At 46.4% G+C, this 19,546-nt stretch overlaps 1 long non-coding RNA gene across 1 annotated transcript in view; it reads right to left on the minus strand.

Moving 5' to 3' along the window:
• LOC125947594 (uncharacterized) overlaps positions 1 to 19,546 on the minus strand; it is a 144,788-nt gene that overhangs the window by 55,839 nt on the left and 69,403 nt on the right. The window contains exon 4 of the long non-coding RNA XR_007468418.1: positions 10,944 to 11,019. This is a non-coding gene — a long non-coding RNA (uncharacterized LOC125947594). The remainder of the gene's footprint in view (positions 1 to 10,943; positions 11,020 to 19,546) is intronic.

The raw sequence follows: 19,546 nt of genomic DNA on the forward strand, positions 1-19,546 counted from the left end.
TATATGCAGTACTTGTCCTTATTCGATGCATTATAGCGAGGCTCCCTCTGGTAACTTTGCGCTGTGTACTTATTCCGTCCGTCGCCGCAATCTATGGCTGGTCGACGGCCCGTTCACCTTGAAGACGGTACAGCCGGTCGCCTCTCAGCAACGCCGTCCCGCGCGAATTTCCTCCTTGTGTAACAAGAATATCCCGCGTGAGGAATGCGCGCGAGACGACGTTATATAGTTAAACCGACCAGCCATATCTGGAGAACGAGGGGATCGCTGTGACCCTCATGGCGGAGGTCAATGCAAAACTTACGCTTTCTGTTCACGTACGCCGCGTGTTTGTTTCTTCCGCTTTGCATGTGTGCGGCGCACTCCGGCGTGTCTGCACGTGTGTATGCATGTTATGTATCTGCGTGTGTATGCGTGTAAGTCTGTGTGCGCCAGTGTTTGTTTTGTGTTTAGTGCGTGTGTGTGTGGCGTTTCGAGTTTAATGATGCGAGATGCATCCTCGTCCCCCGCGTGCACATTTCCATATATATATATATATATATATATATATATTGTAGCGACGCGTTGGAACTCTGAAGTGGGTCGTCCGCTCCAGCGCCTTCTAGTGGGTCGTCTTCTTCGGCTCTCGAGCACCGCTCGTGCTGAGAGTCCGTGCTGCGCTTTTTGGACTGTCGCTCTTGCGCTGCTTTAATTGCCGCCTAATAAACACCCTTATAAATTGGTGAAGAGTGCTGTACCCTCCGAGGTTGTGAGGGTACGCGATACGCCGAAACAGCCGCCCTTCCAGCGGCTACAGCACGAGATGTGGCCTCCTTCCTGCTCCATTGATTCATACTACGTCACGGTCCACCCCAGGAGCTACTCAGCGATCGAGACCGTGTCTTCTTGTCGGAAGTCGTCGAAGCCATTCTCAAAGAGTGTCACGTCGTTCACCGCAAAACTACTGCTTACCACCCACAGACAAATGGTCTCACAGAGCGATTTAACCGCACGCTCGGCGACATGCTCTCAATGTACATCGCCGCCGACCACACAAATTGGGATGCCATTCTGCCCTTCGTCACCTACGCCTACAATACCGCCCCTCAGAGTACTACTGGCTTCTCACCGTTCTTCTTATTGTACGGCCGCCACCCGTCGCACACGATCGACACGATCCTTCCCTACAGGCCAGACACGTCTGAGTATACGCCTATATCTGCCACAGCCAGACATGCTGAAGAGTGTCGCGACCTTGCCCGGACCTTTACTGCAAATGAACAAGAGCGGCAGAAGAGCATCCGCGGTGACAGCACCACTTCTGCGCCCACGTTTTCCCCTGGGACGCTCGTCTGGCTCTCAGTCCCTACCACCGCAACTGGACTCTCTTCGAAACTACTGCCCAAATGCGAAGGCCCCTACCGTGTCGTCGAGCGCACGTCTCCAGTCAGTTACCTTATCGAACCCGTTGAACCATCTTCGGACATGCGCCGTCGAGGGCGCGACATCGTCAATGTGGAGCGCCTCAAGATATACCATGACCCACTCATGGTGACAACCTGTTAAGTCGCCGGGCGGCTCCCTTTTCACACCCGGGGTAATTGTAGCGAAGCGTTGGAACTCTGAATTGGGTCGTCCGCTCCAGCGCCTTTTAGTGGGTCGTCTTCTTCGGCTCTCTATAGCGCCGCTCGTGCTGAGAGTCCGTGCTGCGCTTTTTGGACTGTCGCTCCTGCACTGCTTTAAGTGCCGCCTAATAAACACCCTTATAATATATATATATATATATATATATATATATATATATATATATATATATATAGTCTGGTAAACACGTGCACGCCTTCCTGCTTCGAGGCAATATACGCGCTCTTGTATTCTGCAGAATGAACAGCCGTTTGTCTAGAAGAGTTCTAGGCTTACTTTCGCGGTTGATTCGGTTGTACTTTGTCCGGTGTTGAAATACTTACCAGTACAGTGTGGTGGATGCGGGCCTTTATTTCAACAAATCAAAATTTTACAAAATAACATTCTCCGCGCGCCCCACCAAGGTATCCAACCGACGCTCTACCAATGAAGAACTGTAGATAAAAATAATGGTAACAGCGGCGCGAGTATCGACGTTCCGGCCATTTTTCGTCAAAGTTATAAAGTTCACAACAAACGAAAAGAGAGACAGAACGCAAGAAGAGGAAAGTCAGAGAGGTCAACCGGACGAGCGTCCGGTTTGCTACCCTACACTGGGGGTAAGGGAAAGAGGGAGTAATAAGAGGGAAAATGGGAGATAGTGAGCATTGAGTGCACGTGGAAGGAGGACTATAAAGACGGTCATAAACTATTTCAGGAGTAAACTGCAAGTAACTGCGACCCCAGGCGTCAGGAACAGAGTTGCCACGTTCCCACTTCAAGAAAAAAAAAAGGGGGGGGGGGGGCGAAATTGGCACACATTAATAGAGCAAACAAGCGAAGTAATAAACGAGCGCTGATACGCATGCAAGAGCAAGTCACTCACATCTGCGTGTAACGCGAGATACAATATTGCTTGTTATATCTGACATCATCGTTCTTAACTATCACCTAGATCCCCAACAAATATTCAGCGGTAAGTCAGATACCACTGTCCTTTGCCCAGTGAAGGAATCAACACTCCAAAAAAGTTTTTTTTCGCCCGTCTTACGAACACCGATAGTACTCGACACAGCTGTGCGAAACACGCCGTTCCGCTGCGCGCACGTTGGGCGATGTGATGCCTCGACGTGATGTCAAAATTCACGTACTCGCATCCCAGCTTTAGCACGTGTGTTTAGCACGCGTTGGACCGTGTGTACAACACGTGCTAAAACACGTACCTCTAAGTCGCCGCGGCGACGGAAAACTCTCCTAATGCAGTGTTCCCGATAAGACCGCGCCATCTCCCCGCTACAGCGGCGTGCTCCACTTTTGACGTTCGCACGCCGCCCACAGATGTCCCTAGGGGTACTGCTCGCTCACTGCCACGCGTTACTGCGTTCTTCAGCGGGGAAGCAGCGATATTTAAACAGGAGGTGTTTGTGAATAGTCATTTTTGAGATCGAATCGAGTAGGGCCCTAAGTGAATCGAATCAAATAGTATTCGAACAGTTTTTTGAAGAAAGAACAGCTGTTTTCACCACTATTATAAAGCGATGTCGGTATCCTAGTACTGTGGAACCTCGATTAAAAAAAAAGTCGATATTACGAATTTCTCGATATTACGGACAAATTAGGATTCCCTAAATAATTTGGCATTGGTGTCGAAATGCGTGCTTCTTGCTGTGCGATCTTGAAGTGCTATATAGTATTACAGTGCGCATATGTGGTGTACTGCGTATACAATATATGAGTACTGTATAGTCTAGTACAAGCAAGACGACGACACGAGCAGAGCACGTGAACACACAGGCACGGCGCTAGCTTCCAAAAACAATTTTTATTTCTCGGTACCACGCCTCACTTATACCTGCTGCCTCGTGCGTCACTAAACACGTGCAATAGCGGAAACACTCGTAACAAAAACAACAGATGGAACTGCTGGCACTTTTAATCTGAGCTCACGCGCAGGAAATGTAGTCTTTTTATTCGACAAGGCAAAGTAACACACGCATCACCAACCCTGGCCAGCCATTCGGCTTCCATATTCAGATGAGTCACTCGCACTCACTTCCAGATCGAGTGTCGAAACGAAACTTTTTTTCATTCCGTTCCGGTTTTTGTTTCGGTTCACTGAAAACGGTTCAGTTCCGGTTCAACTCCGGATCAAAAGACTAATGGTTCAAACCGGTCCGAACCGGTTCGAACCGGTTCAAGTTTATTCGCAAAAAACAGCACGTATTTATTTTGTACCTCGACGCTGCTGCTAAGCTGCATTGGAAGATTACGCCTGTTGATTGTTCTTCAGGCCGCACGTAATTACAAAAGAATTATTTAGATCCAACACCAATACTGGTACCAGTGTGAAGGGAAGCTTTATTGAGGGATATAGAGAGATAGAGGAGAATATACTAAGAAAACGCACATAGTTCTTAAGTGTGCTACTGTGCACAGGGGGAAACTGAAGAAAGAATAGGAAAATGAGGAGTAAGGATGAAGACAGGCAGTAGGATGCGATTTTACACACGTTCGTGTTCCAAGGACCTGTTCACAGCCTTGAATCAAGGTCTGTGTTAACTAAATATTCTATGAGAGCCTTGATAAGGCTCGTTTCATTGATATGTCCGGTCGATGGCCCAATTACATTCTTTTTTTAATCTGAACGGGCTGTTGGCAAATGGCGCTAACGAAAATATCAATGCATGACGTTGAAAGCCATACTGGGGAGAAGCAAAAAGCATTCGTATCTCACGTACTTTGCACGCATCACAGTCTGGCTAGTCCGCGCGTCGGATGCAATGCAAATATTGTCGCGTTAACACAACGCCTAACACAACGCCTAACACAACACCTAACACAACACCAACGGCACGTTAAAGAACTCCAGGTGACCAAAATTAATCCGGAGCCCCCCGCTACGGCGTCTCTCATAGCCGACGGCAATCAATCAGCCAATCAATCGACTGACCAATCAATCAGCCAATCAATCAACCAATCAATCAGCCAATCAATCGATTGATCAATTAATCAATCAATCTTGAAGAACGAGAACGCGACGTGGCAGAATTCGACCGAGAAAATTTAAGAATTTATCGCTTGACCGTGATTCGTGTAATACGGGCGTCCTTAGATACGAGACAGTCGGCCCCTGCGCTGTAGAGAAGTATACCTAGAGTGTGCGTTCGAGGTTGGAAAGTCATAATGGCAGGATTTCGGAATCTAATGGAATACGAATATTCGGAAGAACACGTCGGGCATTTAATATCGAATGAAACATTGCGTATTCCTATCCTACTCCTAATCACACACACACACACACACACACACACACACACACACACACACACACACACACACACACACACACACACACACACACACACACACACACACACACACACACACACACACACACTATATATATATATATATATATATATATATATATATATATATATATATATATATATATACAGGCTGTTTCAGCTAACTTTAGCAAGAGTTAAAAAATATGCCGATGCACTCTAAGACGACGCAACCAAATGCATGTTGCTCACTTTTGTATGTAGTGGGTCACGCTATTTTTTTGTATTTTGCTTAATTAGATAATTAGTCAAAATTATGTACCTAACTTCTGAAGCAACGAAGCTAAGAAAAAAATTCCAATTAGAAAGTTGCAGAGCGGTTTGCAAAACGTCCGCATAAAGAGTTTGTCTTTATATCTATTAAGTATTAGTGTTTTTCAGCTTACTGCGGATGCCCGCGAAATACCCCCCCCCCCCCCCCCAAAAAAAAAAAAAAAAAAAAAAAAAAAAAAAAAACACACCACGTGACACGCCCGCTTGCGCGTCATGATTGTACTGCTCCAAAGCGTTCCACGTACAAACAATCATAGGTGCGCTGCCGCTTAAAAAGCGACAGGGCAGCGACGCAAGCGTCGACTGTTCGATTTAAGCTAGCAACCGTTATCGCTTGCGCTGCGTAACGCGACTAACGGACGTGGTGGTGGTTCCAGACAGCGATAAACGTACTATCGTGCGTCGGCTGTTAAAGCGCGAGCAATTTCGTGATGCCTTTTTCCAACGAGGAAAAAAGCAGACATGATCCTTGCCCTAGGAGCTGCAGGCGGACACAGACGCCAGGCTGCAAGAATATTTCGAAGCTGGCGCCCGGCTACGCGACCGAGCCCGATGACAATACTCAACAACTACGTGTCGCTGAAGCAGACCGGCAGCTTCACAAGAAAGAGGCAGAGAACTTCAGTCATAAATGATGAGATGCGCTCCAACGTTTTGTCTTTCGTGGCGGCTAATCCACACGCATAGCGGCAGCGCACAGCTCGGTCCAACTGAACTGCGTGAAGGACTTTGAAAGCAGCTGGACTGCACCCCTATCATCTGCAGTTGCATCAATGCCTGGAGTCAAGGGACCTCCAAAAGAGACTCGACTTTGCGAATTGGATTTTGATTCAGGAGGCTCAGGATTCTGACTTTGTCACCAAGGTACTCTGGACTGACGATGCGAACTGTTCCCGAAATTGCCAGGTAAATATCCGCAACGCACACTATTGGAGTGAACAAAATCCCCAATGGCTAGGATGATCCCGCCACCAATATGAGTGGTCTTTTAACGTTTGGTGCGGAATATCATCATCATCATCATCATCATCATCATCATCATCATCATCATCATCATCATCATCATCATCATCATCAGCCTATATTTATGTATACTGCATGAAGAAGGCCTTTCCCGGCGATCTCCAATTACCCCTGTCTTGCGCTAGCTGATTACAACTTGCGCCTGCGAATTTCCTAACTTCATCACTCCACCTAGTTTTCTGCCGTCCTCGACTGCGCTTCCCTTCTCTTGGTATCCATTCATGTAACCCTAATGGTCCACCGGTTATCCATCCTACGCATTACATGGCTTGCCCAGCTCCGCTTTTTCCGCTTAATTTCAACCAGAATATCGGCTATCCCCGTTTGTTCTCTGATCCACACCACTCTCTTCCTATCTCTTAACGTTTGACCTAACATTTTTCGTTCCATCGCTCTCTGTGCGGTCCTTAACTTGTTCTCGAGCTTCTTTGTTAACCTCCAAGTTTCTTCCCCATATGTTAGCACCGGTATAAATGCAATGATTGTACACTTTTCTTTTCAACGACAGTGGTAATCTCCCAGTCAGGATCTGGTATTGCCTGCCGTATGCACTCCAGCCCAATTTTATTCTTCTATAAATTTCTTTCTCGTGATCAGGGTCCCCTGTGAGTAATTGACGTAATATATGACAGCAAAATCATTGGCCCAGTGTTTTTTTAACAACACTCTGAGCGGCAAGAGGTATGTAAGTGAGATCCTCAAAGGACCGGTTGAAGACTTCTGCTGCTACATGCCACTATAGCCCGGCTTGACGCAATGTGGTATCAGCACGACGGGGCCCAGCCCAGAGCTGCAGTCAAGCAAGAGCATGGCTTGATGTTACCTTCCCGAATGGATAGGGAGAAACGGGCCTGTCCCGTGGTCGGCAAGGTTACCCGACCTCAACCCTCTTGACTTTTTCTTGTGGGGCTATATTAAGGATCACGTATACACGACGGGAATGAGGCCTCCAGAAGGAGAAGATAACTGAAGTCTGCCGCAGCATTTCACCGACGGCGCTCAAGGCAGCGATGGCAAGCCTTCTCAGAGGGGGAGGAAGCAAGAGAAAGGCAGAAGGCAGGGAGGTTAACCAGATTAGCGTCCGGTTGGCTACCCTACACCGGGGGAATGGGAAAAGGGAACACAAAGATGACAGGGAGAGGGAGGAGGGAAGGAAAGCCTTCTCCCAGTGTTGTATCGCTGCAGAAGGTGACCTCTTCGAGCACTTGCTGTGAAAGCGCATGAAAAATAAACGTAAATTCAGTGAAAGACTGCGTCTGGCCATTTATGATACTCGTATTCTACCATTTTGAGCCTTCTGAAAGCTGAGTTTTTTTTGGGGGGGATGGTTCAATTTGCTTACAGCTATCGCGAAATGACGGACATGTTGCTTCCGGTAGCACAAGCGATAACCGCTGCGTCTGCTTATCGCTATAACGAACTGTCGCGAGAGGAGCACATCGCTGGCGTAAATGGCCGAGCCAACGCCTGCTTTGTTGCCATGCCCCCTTTTAGGCGGCAGAGCGCCTACGGCTGTTTGTGCGGAACGTTTGGGAGCAGTGCAATCACGACGCGCAAACGGGCATGTCACGTGGTGTTTTTTTTTGTATTTAGCGGGCACCATCAGTAAGCTGAAAAACACTAATACTTAATAGATAGACACACACATACTGTTTATTTGGACGTTGTGCAAACCACTCTGCAACTTCCTAATTGGAATTTCTTTCCTAGCTTCGTTGCTTCAGAAGTTGGTTAATTAGTCTTGACTAATTATCTAATTAAGCATAAATATATATAGCATAAAAGAATAAACGCCACGTACGTGGAAACACATTCTCTTCTACGCTAAAACGTTTCGGCTGGTGGGTCAGCCTTTGCCAGAGTGACATGTAACAAGACATTCGCCGACTTTTTAAACATTTCTAAAATGTTGCTGCACACGCGGAAAACTATTCGGCAGTAAATTGATGCGATTAAGCATTGAAGATAAGTTACACAAACTGCAAACATGCACACTGCGCGAGGTAACGGTAGGCACGACGTCCACATTTAATCACCATCAGAGCCTCAATGTGTGTGGAGCATAATTGCGATATGAGTTATACGCACGGTATGAGTTACGCATTGGAACAACATAATGCGCACATGGCTAAAAAGACATGTGAACAAAGCTATAGGACAAGGGAACAATACAAAAATAGGTACAATGCGCTGTGTGAAAAATCAGAAAAGCACTGCATGAGATGCAATAAAACCACGTTAAATGTAGTCGAGGGCAGACTAGTGAGTGCGCCTGTGTGTTCGTTTATGCCCGACCTTACAGTGCTAAACTTATAGATGAGAAAATATTCGCGGATTTGCCGCTCACGGTGCGAGCCAAAACCGCATTTCAATACCATTGCCTTAATTTTATCAAAGGAGTGAATTTTATCGAATGCACCTACAGTTTGTCTGATGATAACGAAGTCAGTAATTAACACATAAAAGTGACATGTAACAAGACATTCGCAGCCTTTTTAAACATTTCTAAAATGTTGCTGCAATCCGCCGTGGTTGCTTAGTGGCTATGGTGTTGGGCTACTAAGCACGAGGTCGCGGGATCGAATGCCGGCCACGGCGGCCACATTTCGATGGGGGCGAAATGCGAAAACACCCGTGTACTTACATTTAGGCGCACGTTAAAGAACCCCAGGTGGTCCAAATTTTCCGGAGTCCCCCACTACGGCGTGCCTCATAATCAGATCGTGGTTTTGGCACGTAAAACACCATAATTTAATTGTTAAAATGTTGCTTCACATGCGGAAAATTATTCGGCAGTAAATTGATGCGATTACGCATTGAAGATAGGGTACACAAACTGCAAACATGCACAATGCGCGAGGTAACGATACGCACGACATCCACATTTAATCACCATCAGAGCCTTTCCTGTGATGAGAAGTAAAATTGAAACCCATCTTTCGCATCGATCACAGACGGAACCGATCGATCACAACTACACTATACATCACTTATTTAGGAAAGAAAGATGCTCATCGTTGCTCAACAGCGGGAACTTAGTGGAGAGAGAGCAAGAAGAGGAAAGGCAGGGAGGTCAACTAGACGAGCGTCCGGTTTGCTACCCTACAATAGGGGTAAGGGAAAGGGGGAATAGAACTTATAGTGGACAGTCGCGCATATATGTATGACCCTAAAGTACGGTCATTCGAACCATAGCCACATATACGAGTTTATGGTACACGATATTCACAGCCGAATACTTTGAATAGAGGCGGAAGTGTTCGGTCATTATTCGAAATTTATAATATTCGCGCTCTCTTACTTTCAGATCAGACGTATAGTATGATCTGAAAGCAAGAGAGCGCGAATATTATAAGTTACATTACAAGGCGAAGTAATTGGCGAACAGCGCGTATGTGCCCATGATATATTTATACATTTGGGTACATGTAGAATAAGCCGAAGCGAAGCCTCAGGCGGCGAAGGTGTTAAACCGTCACAACGGGCATCTGAAGGTAATTACTATGTGTCGACCAAGCTCCAGACAAGAACGAAAGGAAAGTGGCAACTCTTAAAAAACAGAAAACCAAGTCCTTATGTCGTCATGAAGCGGCGACTTCACAACGCAAGTGTTCTTTAGGCCGCTGATCGTCTTCGTCTCCATTTTGATTAAAATAGTTGACACGAATTTATCTCGAGTCTTCCTTTTCCCTTCGGAAGACCGCCTTGGCGAGCGGATCCAATCACACCATCGATCGACGTGACACGATAGATGCAGTACCGCCACGCGACGGTATAAATTCCGTAATTAGGCATAACGCGCCTGCACGCGATAATGCGCAGCAAGAACTTCTACTACATTAGCGCTGGCTCGTAGACGCGCATTAAGGACTTATGCGTATCGCGCGCGTTATCTGCGAGCTCACGTGGTCTGGCAAACGCCGTAATGTCGTTCCACACTCTAGACCGCGATACGGTTGATGAGACCACGCCAGAGGTGACAGGCGAACGTTGCCCCTATTACCTTGTTCGGTTTCTCGGGCGAACGATAATCACGATACGGCGTCGATTGCATTGTGACAAAAGCGAACACGTGTACGCGTACGTGTCAAGGTGCATTTTAAGCGAGCAGTGAATAAGCCAACTTCGGTGCGGGGGAATTTTCCGCACCGAATTGCGCCGATCGCTGCTCGGGGCGAAAAACATTTCAATGTTTGCATTCTTTACGCGTCCACGAGCCGGGTCTCGGAAACAAAGTTGACAGTAGAAGCCGGACGTTGAGCGTGAATGCGCGTCCAAGAGCAGGCCGTGCTTGGCGTGCATAGAGCGATGCCTAATTTACGACATCTAGATCCATTGTGTCGAGTATCGACCAGCGCAACAGATAACGCACAAACTAAAGATAATTACGCATGTAAACGCGTATACGCGCAGAGATACGGGCGTCTGGAAACATGTACCCGATAGCGTTGAGATGTACGTAATTACGCACGCAATTACGTGCGCGAGAAAGTGATAAGGCAACAACCAACGTGATCGCTGAAGATCATCTGCAATGCAGATTCCTTTTCTTACCCATACAGCATCAGCAATGTGCTTGAGGGCGCTCGAATTCTTACCAGTTATCGTTGCGCTCTGTTCTGTTATCGCTGCTGTTTTCTGTTCTCTCTTTCTCGTGGTCATGCAATTTTTCATTAGTCACTCGCCTTTTCTGTTTACCTTTCATCGTTTCATGTCCCTGCTGGCTCTTTCTTTTATCTGCTTTTCCCTCTCCGCGATGACGTAGAGGCATTTGCTGTAAAGAGAAAGGAAGTGCTTGAATTGTTTCTCAGTCACGATCTCCTGTTCCTAGAAATTTTCCGACACATGGTGGACGAGTGTCATCATGCCACTTACAATGCCAGTGAACACAAACAGCTGTAAGAAAGAACCTTTGCAGGTGTGCAGCAATAAACACACACACTTACACGCACGCGCACAAACACGCATACATACATACATACATGCATGCATACATACATACATACATACATACATACATACATACATACATACATACATACATACATACATACATACATACATACATACATACATACATACATACATACATACATACATACATACATGTGCATACGTCTAGCGAGCTAACGATGTCTTCGATATCTCACTTGGGCATTCGATGACGTTAAGTCACCTTCTGCAAGCTTTACAAGTTCCATACGTGACTATTGAATTCAATTTCTCGATGAAAAATAATTTTAATAATGTGTAAGTGTGGCAGAGTTTAAGCATTCTTAGTGCTCCACACTAAATCTCCCCCCCCATTTGTTGCGGCATTGTGTATTCCTTAGTTATGTGTTACTACACACAGCAGCGCGTCCAGGATTGTACTGTGTCCGACCGAGCAGCCCAGCGATAGCGTCAACGCGGGTGGCGGGTTTCGCGCACTTTTTTTTTTCGCACTGTAATGTGTATTAAGCAGTGAGCATGTTCGGTATAGCGTTACAGACTCTAGATGCTCCGTGTTTAAAGGAATACTAACACTTTTTTTTTCAAATCTGTAGAAACTAACGTACTCTGCTCGCGTGCACTTAGTACAGAAGTTTGAAAACACGAGAAACTTAATTTGATACCAAGGTTGGTATACATAAATGCCATACCTGGCGTCATCGACATTATCGGTACGCTCATAACACGACGCTAAGATTGCTGACGTTGCGTATAGAGATAAGGTGATAGGTATGAACCACGTGGATCACGTGTGGCGCGCGCGTTTCTTCTGGCGGCACTCGTACGTGGCCGCCTCAGAGATTACAGGAACGGAACGAGACGGCGTATCATGACGTCACAGCGCATCCACCTCCTTCAAGACCTCTTTGCTTGCTTCTAATCGCGGAGGTCCCAGCCCCCGTCCCCGGCACACAGTCCCCTAGGCCTGTGTGCCGGGGACGGGGAGTAGGGGGCCTCCTTATCTGGCGGAACAATAAACTTGTTGTCATCATCACCTCCCTGGGTACCAATATTGAAGCCGGGCCCCGTATACGCACACAAAGAAAAATAAAAGTAACAAATAAAGAAGGTCTTACGCTAGAACTCTAGATAAGAAAAAGATTCCAGCCAATCTATCATGTTGGACATACAATTATCGAAGACGGCCGGCCAATGACAAACAGCACTTAAAAAGGAAAAACTTTGTGAATTCGGCCCCTCAGCCCATGTTCACAAAAAATCCCTTTCGCGAGAATTGTTCGTAAGCGAAAATTTCAGTCAATCCTGACGCTATGCATATTACTGCGGAAGGAGGCTGGCCGATGGCGAAGAGCACTTACGAGCAAAGAGTTTTCTGAACATGGGCCCTGGTGCGTTGAAGCAAGTACATTAGCGAGTTTTTGCAATAAGATCGATGTGAATTAGCGCCGTGCGTGTATAATTTGTTTACGTTAATTATATAATGAATAATTAATTAATTAATCAATTAATTTATTTATTTATCATGCCACACAGTCTTCTATGTGGAACATTGACATAACGTGAAAAAAGAGCAGATGGTTACTGAAACCGAGTAACATAAATAAAAGTTATGGGAGTATCACACTAATGAAGCAAAATACAGCACAAAAACAATAGCCTAATTTCAACAGCACTTGAAGGAGAATCCATATATATATATATATATATATATATATATATATATAATGTGTGTGTGTGTGTGTGTGTGTGTGTGTGTGTGTGTGTGTGTGTGTGTGTGTCACACAAGTGACATGTATAAAGTGTTTTCCGAGCGTGAAATAAGCCCGCGAATACACGCAAAATTGCCTCGCGACTGGCCGCTCGAGGCACTTTGCGTGTATTCGCGGGATTCTTTCGCGCTCGGAAAAAAAAAAAAACACTTTTAGGTAGCACGTATTCAGAAACAGAAAGCTGTATCGGGAGTATTTCATGTTGCTCTACAATCTTACATTTGGCACTTTTCATATAATTATAATATTTGAGAAGTTGATTAGTTAATTAAGACTAATTATCTAATTAGGCGGAATACAAATAAAAAAAATGTGGTTGATCCCTCTTATATAGGAATCGGTATAGAACACGAAAGTGAAACGTGTCTTCACATAAGTAGTGTAATGTTTATTGCACATTGATATATAATGTCTATTGGTGTTTTGTGGCTAAAGCGCCCTTAGGCGTTGATGCACCCACGCTGACGCCTGGTGGCACGTCTCCTCCATCACGACTACCAACGTCGATGACCATGAGCAACCGTCGTGCATATGGAAGCTGCACTACGCTGCACACGCTAGCACAACGCGAAAGACGAAGCACGTAACTGACACACTAATACAACGCGCAAGACAAAGCACGTAACTGAATCGTCACCGAGTCAAATCAGCGCGTACAGCGCGTCGTAATTGCAGCCTCCGCGATCAACTTCAGAAACATTTTCAGAGCTAATTGCGGAGGCCACGCTCCGCTGTGCTGAGTACGGTGAACGCCACCTAGGTGGCGTTGGTAGTGCTTCTTGATGCCAGCGTCCCTTCGAATGCTGGCAAAAAATAATCTCAGTATTTCCAAGCGACTGCAAACAACATTACCTGAGTTCTGTCCAGCTACGTGGCATTTACATATTTTAAAATACCGGCGCATGATAGTTGGGACACCCTGTATATTTAGCGAAGGCGGCCTTAAGAACAGCTTTTACGAACGAACAGTTTTGTGAGTTCGGCCCCTGAAACATTAAAAGCGCATGTAATTATAGCACCGCCAGCTCTTGAAAGCGGCGCAAGCACAAGCTGTTTGCAAGTAATATTGAGATGTTGGCAAAGCATAGTAAGAGTGGATGACTAAGCCGAACCAAAAGCGCAAGAAAAACAAACTGCAGAGTTGCTCGCCGACATAACACGGTACTCGACTTCGGTCTGGAACATCTTCTTTTAACAACGTCCCAGCGCCATTGCAAATCGTTACATGCGTACTGCTCTTTTGTTTCAGCTGACGCTCCACTCGTCGAGTGGTTAGCGATAGACATCAGGCGGAGATGGACATGTCCCCGCAGTGCATTCAGAGATTACGAATGCTTTTCTCTGCAATATTTGCCCTCCGCTCAAACATGTCCTCTCCCCTCGGGCTTCCGTTCGGTACGACTGGCACATATGCCCCGTCTCACTAATAAATAATACCGTGCAGTGTGGCGGAATGTACAGCTGACGCTGTACAGCTGAATCAAAGGCCAGGGCCCGTAATGACAAAAATGTTATTACGCTAAAACGACTCGTAAGTGCAGGTTACAGCCGATCGTGACGTCGGAAATATTATTGGCCAATGGGAAGCAGCACTTACGCAGGTACGAGTACTCGAATCCACGAAGCTTTTGGGGCCAGATCCACAAAGCTTTTGTTTCTTAAGTGCTGTTTTCCATTGGCCGGCCGCCTTAGATAACAATTTGTCTTGCATCCGGATTGGCTGAAGTTCTTTCTTACGAACAATTCTAGCGTAAGCAGTTTTTGAGAATTCGGGACTTGGTTCGTAAGAGCTGTTTGCCATTGGCGTAACGCCTTCGATTAACCACGATTGGTAGGTCTGTTGGCTGAAGCATCGGCTACCTCTAACTTAGTGATTGCCCTGTCCGTTGATCAGGCCTTTGTCGATTTCGCGACTGGTCAACGCATCGGACTACCGTATTTCAAGCTTACTGCGCTTCGTTTTGGCCTGCGCAATTTCTATGCTTCCTTGTCTTCGTGATGGTCTGGACCATAGGCTATTGTTGGCTTTTGTGAATGGCCATCCGTTAACCATACTTTCGTCGATTTCGTGACGTATGATTCGCTACGGTTTCGCTGACTTAGGTAATGACCGGCGCAGCGGCTATGCATTAGATTGCTTCGTTACTGGTTTGCGCTGTCGCTGTATTCGTGATTGGCTGGAGCACGTAGGCTATCGCTAGCTTCCAAGTTGGCCTGACCCTAGTTTCGTTGATATCGTGTTTGGTATGATCAGTGATCCCGTTTTCGTTGGTTTATTAGCGATTGACCAGCGAGCTGCCCATGCTTTCATTAAAATCGTGATTGGCGGGCATCTTGGACGAGCTTGAGTTGAGGTCGACGACTGTGTGCCAGGCAGTCGCGAAATGTTCCAACGTGTGAAGAGCTCCGTGAACGTGGTGTCCAATCTGCTGACTTATGATCGCTTTCAGGAACGTTGCACACATTTATCGAGGCGCAGTACACATAGATAGGCCGGGTGACGCGCGCGTCTGAGCATCGGAACTCGCTGTTCAAACAGCGCTCGAAGTCGGGAGCCCAAAGCCACGTCGCGAACGGCTATGGATAGATAGCAGCCGCACTCGAACGGGACGCGTCCTTGCGGGTCACTGCCACAAGCGGCCAATTTATGCAGGCTATGCGTTCCCATTTCTGATCCTCTCCGCGCTCATGCATGTGTGAAAAGCCACGAATACCGGTACATTAAAAAAATAATTTTAAATTGTGGCATTCAACATTTCGAAACTGCGCAGTAAGCTACGAGGGACGTCGTAGGTTACGTATTAATTTTGAGCAACTGGCGTTCGTTAACTTGCCCCTATTATAAGTATACGAATTTCCTTTCCTTCTTTCTTCTTTTTCTAATTTCGTGGCTATTTAGATGCGGCAGCCACGGCAGGGAAAGTCAGTCTATCTCGAAACATGCTGCAACCGCGCTTAACACGGCGGATCATTCGTACAAGAGGAGCAACTTTTTCGTTATCAGTTAAACCTGCTTCTTAGCAGATGCGTAATATATCACAAAGCATTTTCGTTACCGCGAGCTGTTCGGCATTTTTCAGTCATCCTTACTCCGTCGGTCCTCTGCTGTTATAAACCACTCTGGCTTATATGGATTCCACTGCGGATATGTTCCCACGGTCCGTATTCGCCAAGTTCTTCTATGGTGTTCACCGTGAAAGGCGGTGTTAGACTTTTACGTTCGCTAATAACGGGTCCGCTGTGCTAGCCGGTGCATGTTCTTAACGAAGCTCTCTAGCATATACGAACTGCTTTGTAACGCGGGCTCCGTTTTTAAGAACATGTCTGTCCATCAAGAATCTAACGTTCGAAATATCCAAGTCGTTCAAATGAGGATGACAAGACGGAATGCGCGCAATGACAGGGACAGCTATAGGATGCGGAATGAAGACGCTTTTCGCGAAAATCGTGGTTGCTGACAATTCATGCGCAAGTCTGGTAAAATCAAAATATAAAATACCATTGTCACGCAATCACTAGGAGACGGGACTTAGCATTAGCGTGAAGGACACGAAAACTACAAATAGTAATTTTGGGACAGGAATTGAGGTCGGCTTGTCGAGAGCCTGCCAAGCATTGCTGGAGATTGCACCACACGAACGTTGAGCAAGGAGCCATGGCAAAATGACAGGGTGAAGTGGGCAAAACCTCCCAAAAACAGTGACATCGCACGTGAGAATGTACCTAACAGGCAAACATGCTACAGAGAAATAATTATCGATAGGGTGCATACGGAGTTCAAGCTACTACTTTTTCATCCAGTAATCTGTGCATGGCGTCTGACCAGATTTGTAATCTGTTCTTTTTTTCTTTCTTTCTCATAGTGGCTGAACTTAACTGAACTGCACTGGTGTTCTGATGCTGCGTGCGTGCGGCGGCTCGCTTCGTAAACGTCAAGATTTACGATTTGAATGGTATGAACTCTTTCTCAACTGCTTTTTGTATGTCTCTCTAAAGCTTTATGCCTCGCTGAGTGCTTCATTTCCTTTTTTACCACACGTTGTAGCAGAGGGGCAGCAGGCTCCTCTAAGGATCGCATAGATTTGGTTACATATCTTGCCACCAGATGTCGGCAAGCAAGAAAAAAAAAAAAAAAAGAAACCACGGTTTTGTTTTCGCCTTATCACCTCCCTTACCACCATCGTACAACCGTTATTCTTACTTTGTCTCCTGCTGACATCGCGTGCGTGTAATGCTCGTATAGACTAAACTATTTTCCCAATAAACTTCAGTTGTAAGCGAGCCTCTTTCTCGCGAATATTTCGAGCTGTCTTTCCGTACATACTACTTCAACGCTACCTTAGACACTCAAACTGTCGCGCCGACTAGCCAAGCAATTTACTATTCCGGAACAAAATAGCACGCCACCTCGACGAACAATGTTGTCGCGTCGCGCACGTTGACACCAATGACGACTGGTGACTCAAGGTTGGTGACCGTGAGTCACCAGTCGTCACCGGCAGCGTCACCGCCTCAAGCCCGCGCTCGCCCGCAAAGCGAAACTCGGACACACACTCACTCCGTTAACGCTCACTGGCAGAGTCATTCAATCAGCGTCGTTTTCGAACGCAGCGAGGTTACAAGGAGAGGGAGAGGCGTGGAAAGGGAAAAAAAAGAAAGCCAGGAATAACCGCGCGCACGCACACACACACTCGCGCGCGCCAGCGAACTGAAAGTCAACACCCGCGCTCAGTGCAAGGCGCCTTCTCACAGGTGTCGTTCGGCGGCGCGAGGGAACCGAAAACCGTCGCCAGCCCGAGAGCGTCACCGGCGCGACGACGTCGTTCGGGGACAACAATCGTCGACGGCACGGCGACGCACGCGAGTATGAAAACAAGCCGCCGGGCTAAGGGGAGAGCAAAGGCAGCCGCGAAGCCGGTGTCAAGTTTCCCATCGATCGCCGATCGGTTCGCGAGGAGGCCGGGAAAGAGGACCCGGCTTTTCTCGCCCGCAGCTGGGACCCATGTCGTGGTGAACGGTCGCGACCGCGCGAAGCAGGCGCCGCAAAGCCGGGAACAACGAAATCCTATAGGCCTTTCGGTGTCTTCCCCGACGTGAGAGTCGGCTGCGTCAATTAACGAGCTGTATTCGCTGCATCGGGGAACGCGCGATAAAACCGGCAACCACGCGGAACGACACAGTTTACCGGGAACACTGTGCCGACGACGCTGAGGTCATGACAGAAATGCATATTCCATACGGTTGTCTCGTTTCTAGGCGATAAAGGCTTGTGGTATATATAGTACACTGAAGGCGCGCGGTCATATATCGCGAGGCGTGAAATACACGGTGATGACACGCCGCAAATACGTTCCGGCTCCTTTGTCAACAGCGTTGCACTAACATCAATGAGGTTTGTAACGCTAAATGAATGATATATTTAAGAAAGTATTTTTCCATCCTGTCATTGTTTCTTCTTCTTTTTTTCTTTTTTCCTACATTCGTTAGTCGTAGGAGTTTCTTTATAATAACTGGAATAGGCCGGCCCTTCGGTGGCCTACTTCCCCGAGATCTCATAATTTAATAAACGACGACGACGACGACGACAACAGCGATGATATAAGACGGAAGGTCGAACACCGTCAGATTATCAAAGCAAAAGTTTGGTAAAAAGCTAAATTTCAACAACCGAAGATGAGGAAACCCTAAGAATGCTTCATGAGCAGGACGGTGACGTTCACATTATGGTCAGTCCCCCGCCTACCCAATACCACCCTTCCCCAAATCTCTTTGATATTCGATCAATTAGGTGGGATATGTATATACAAAAGCAGATCGCTTAACTCACGGAACAATCTACCAAAATAAATCTCAATAGAGTCTTAAAACAGTCTCCGAATAATGACGAATGTGAGTGTTATAAGCTCCGCAACAACGAAGAAAGTGCAAAATAAGTTTTTACGCATATTTTGTGGCCGCTATATTTCCTGGATACCCATGGATTTTTAAGCGGCATCCGAAAATAACGTTGGGGAAATCTAGCCGTTTCCTGTCCGTTAAGTAAAGGCAAAAAAAAAAAAAAAAACAGAAAAAAGAAAAAAAAAACACGTGAGGCATCAAACTTGTCAGCCTGAGTGGAAAAAAAAGAGAGACAAAAACAAATAAAACTTCTACGAAAAGCATACATTAATTCGACTGGATCTCAATACGATATAAATTTAGTTGCAGCCACTGTTACCACAGTTTTCGCTCACTCATTTAGCTCCGCGGTAGCCATTGAGACGCAATTCTCGCGAGAACTGGCAGGACTAATTCATACTAGACAACAAAATTTCGGAAATCTAGTTTAGTTAAATGACCTAGTTTTTTTGCGAAGCAGCAGCAGAGGCAAGACGGTGCGAAAGCTGCCATAATCGTTGAACGCTCAGTGATGATGACGATAATGATGATGATGGACCTCTTTCATGGGTCGTACTCACTAAGGGGGATAGGCCAAGAATCGGGCGGCAGGAGGTATCTCAAGAAAATTCTTATTTGAAAAGGGGAAACGCAAAGTAATATAAAAACAAAAAAGGAGATTATAACTGAAGGGTAAATTTT

This window comes from Dermacentor silvarum, chromosome 8, assembly GCF_013339745.2.
Source record: "Dermacentor silvarum isolate Dsil-2018 chromosome 8, BIME_Dsil_1.4, whole genome shotgun sequence".
NCBI lineage: Eukaryota > Metazoa > Arthropoda > Arachnida > Ixodida > Ixodidae > Dermacentor > Dermacentor silvarum.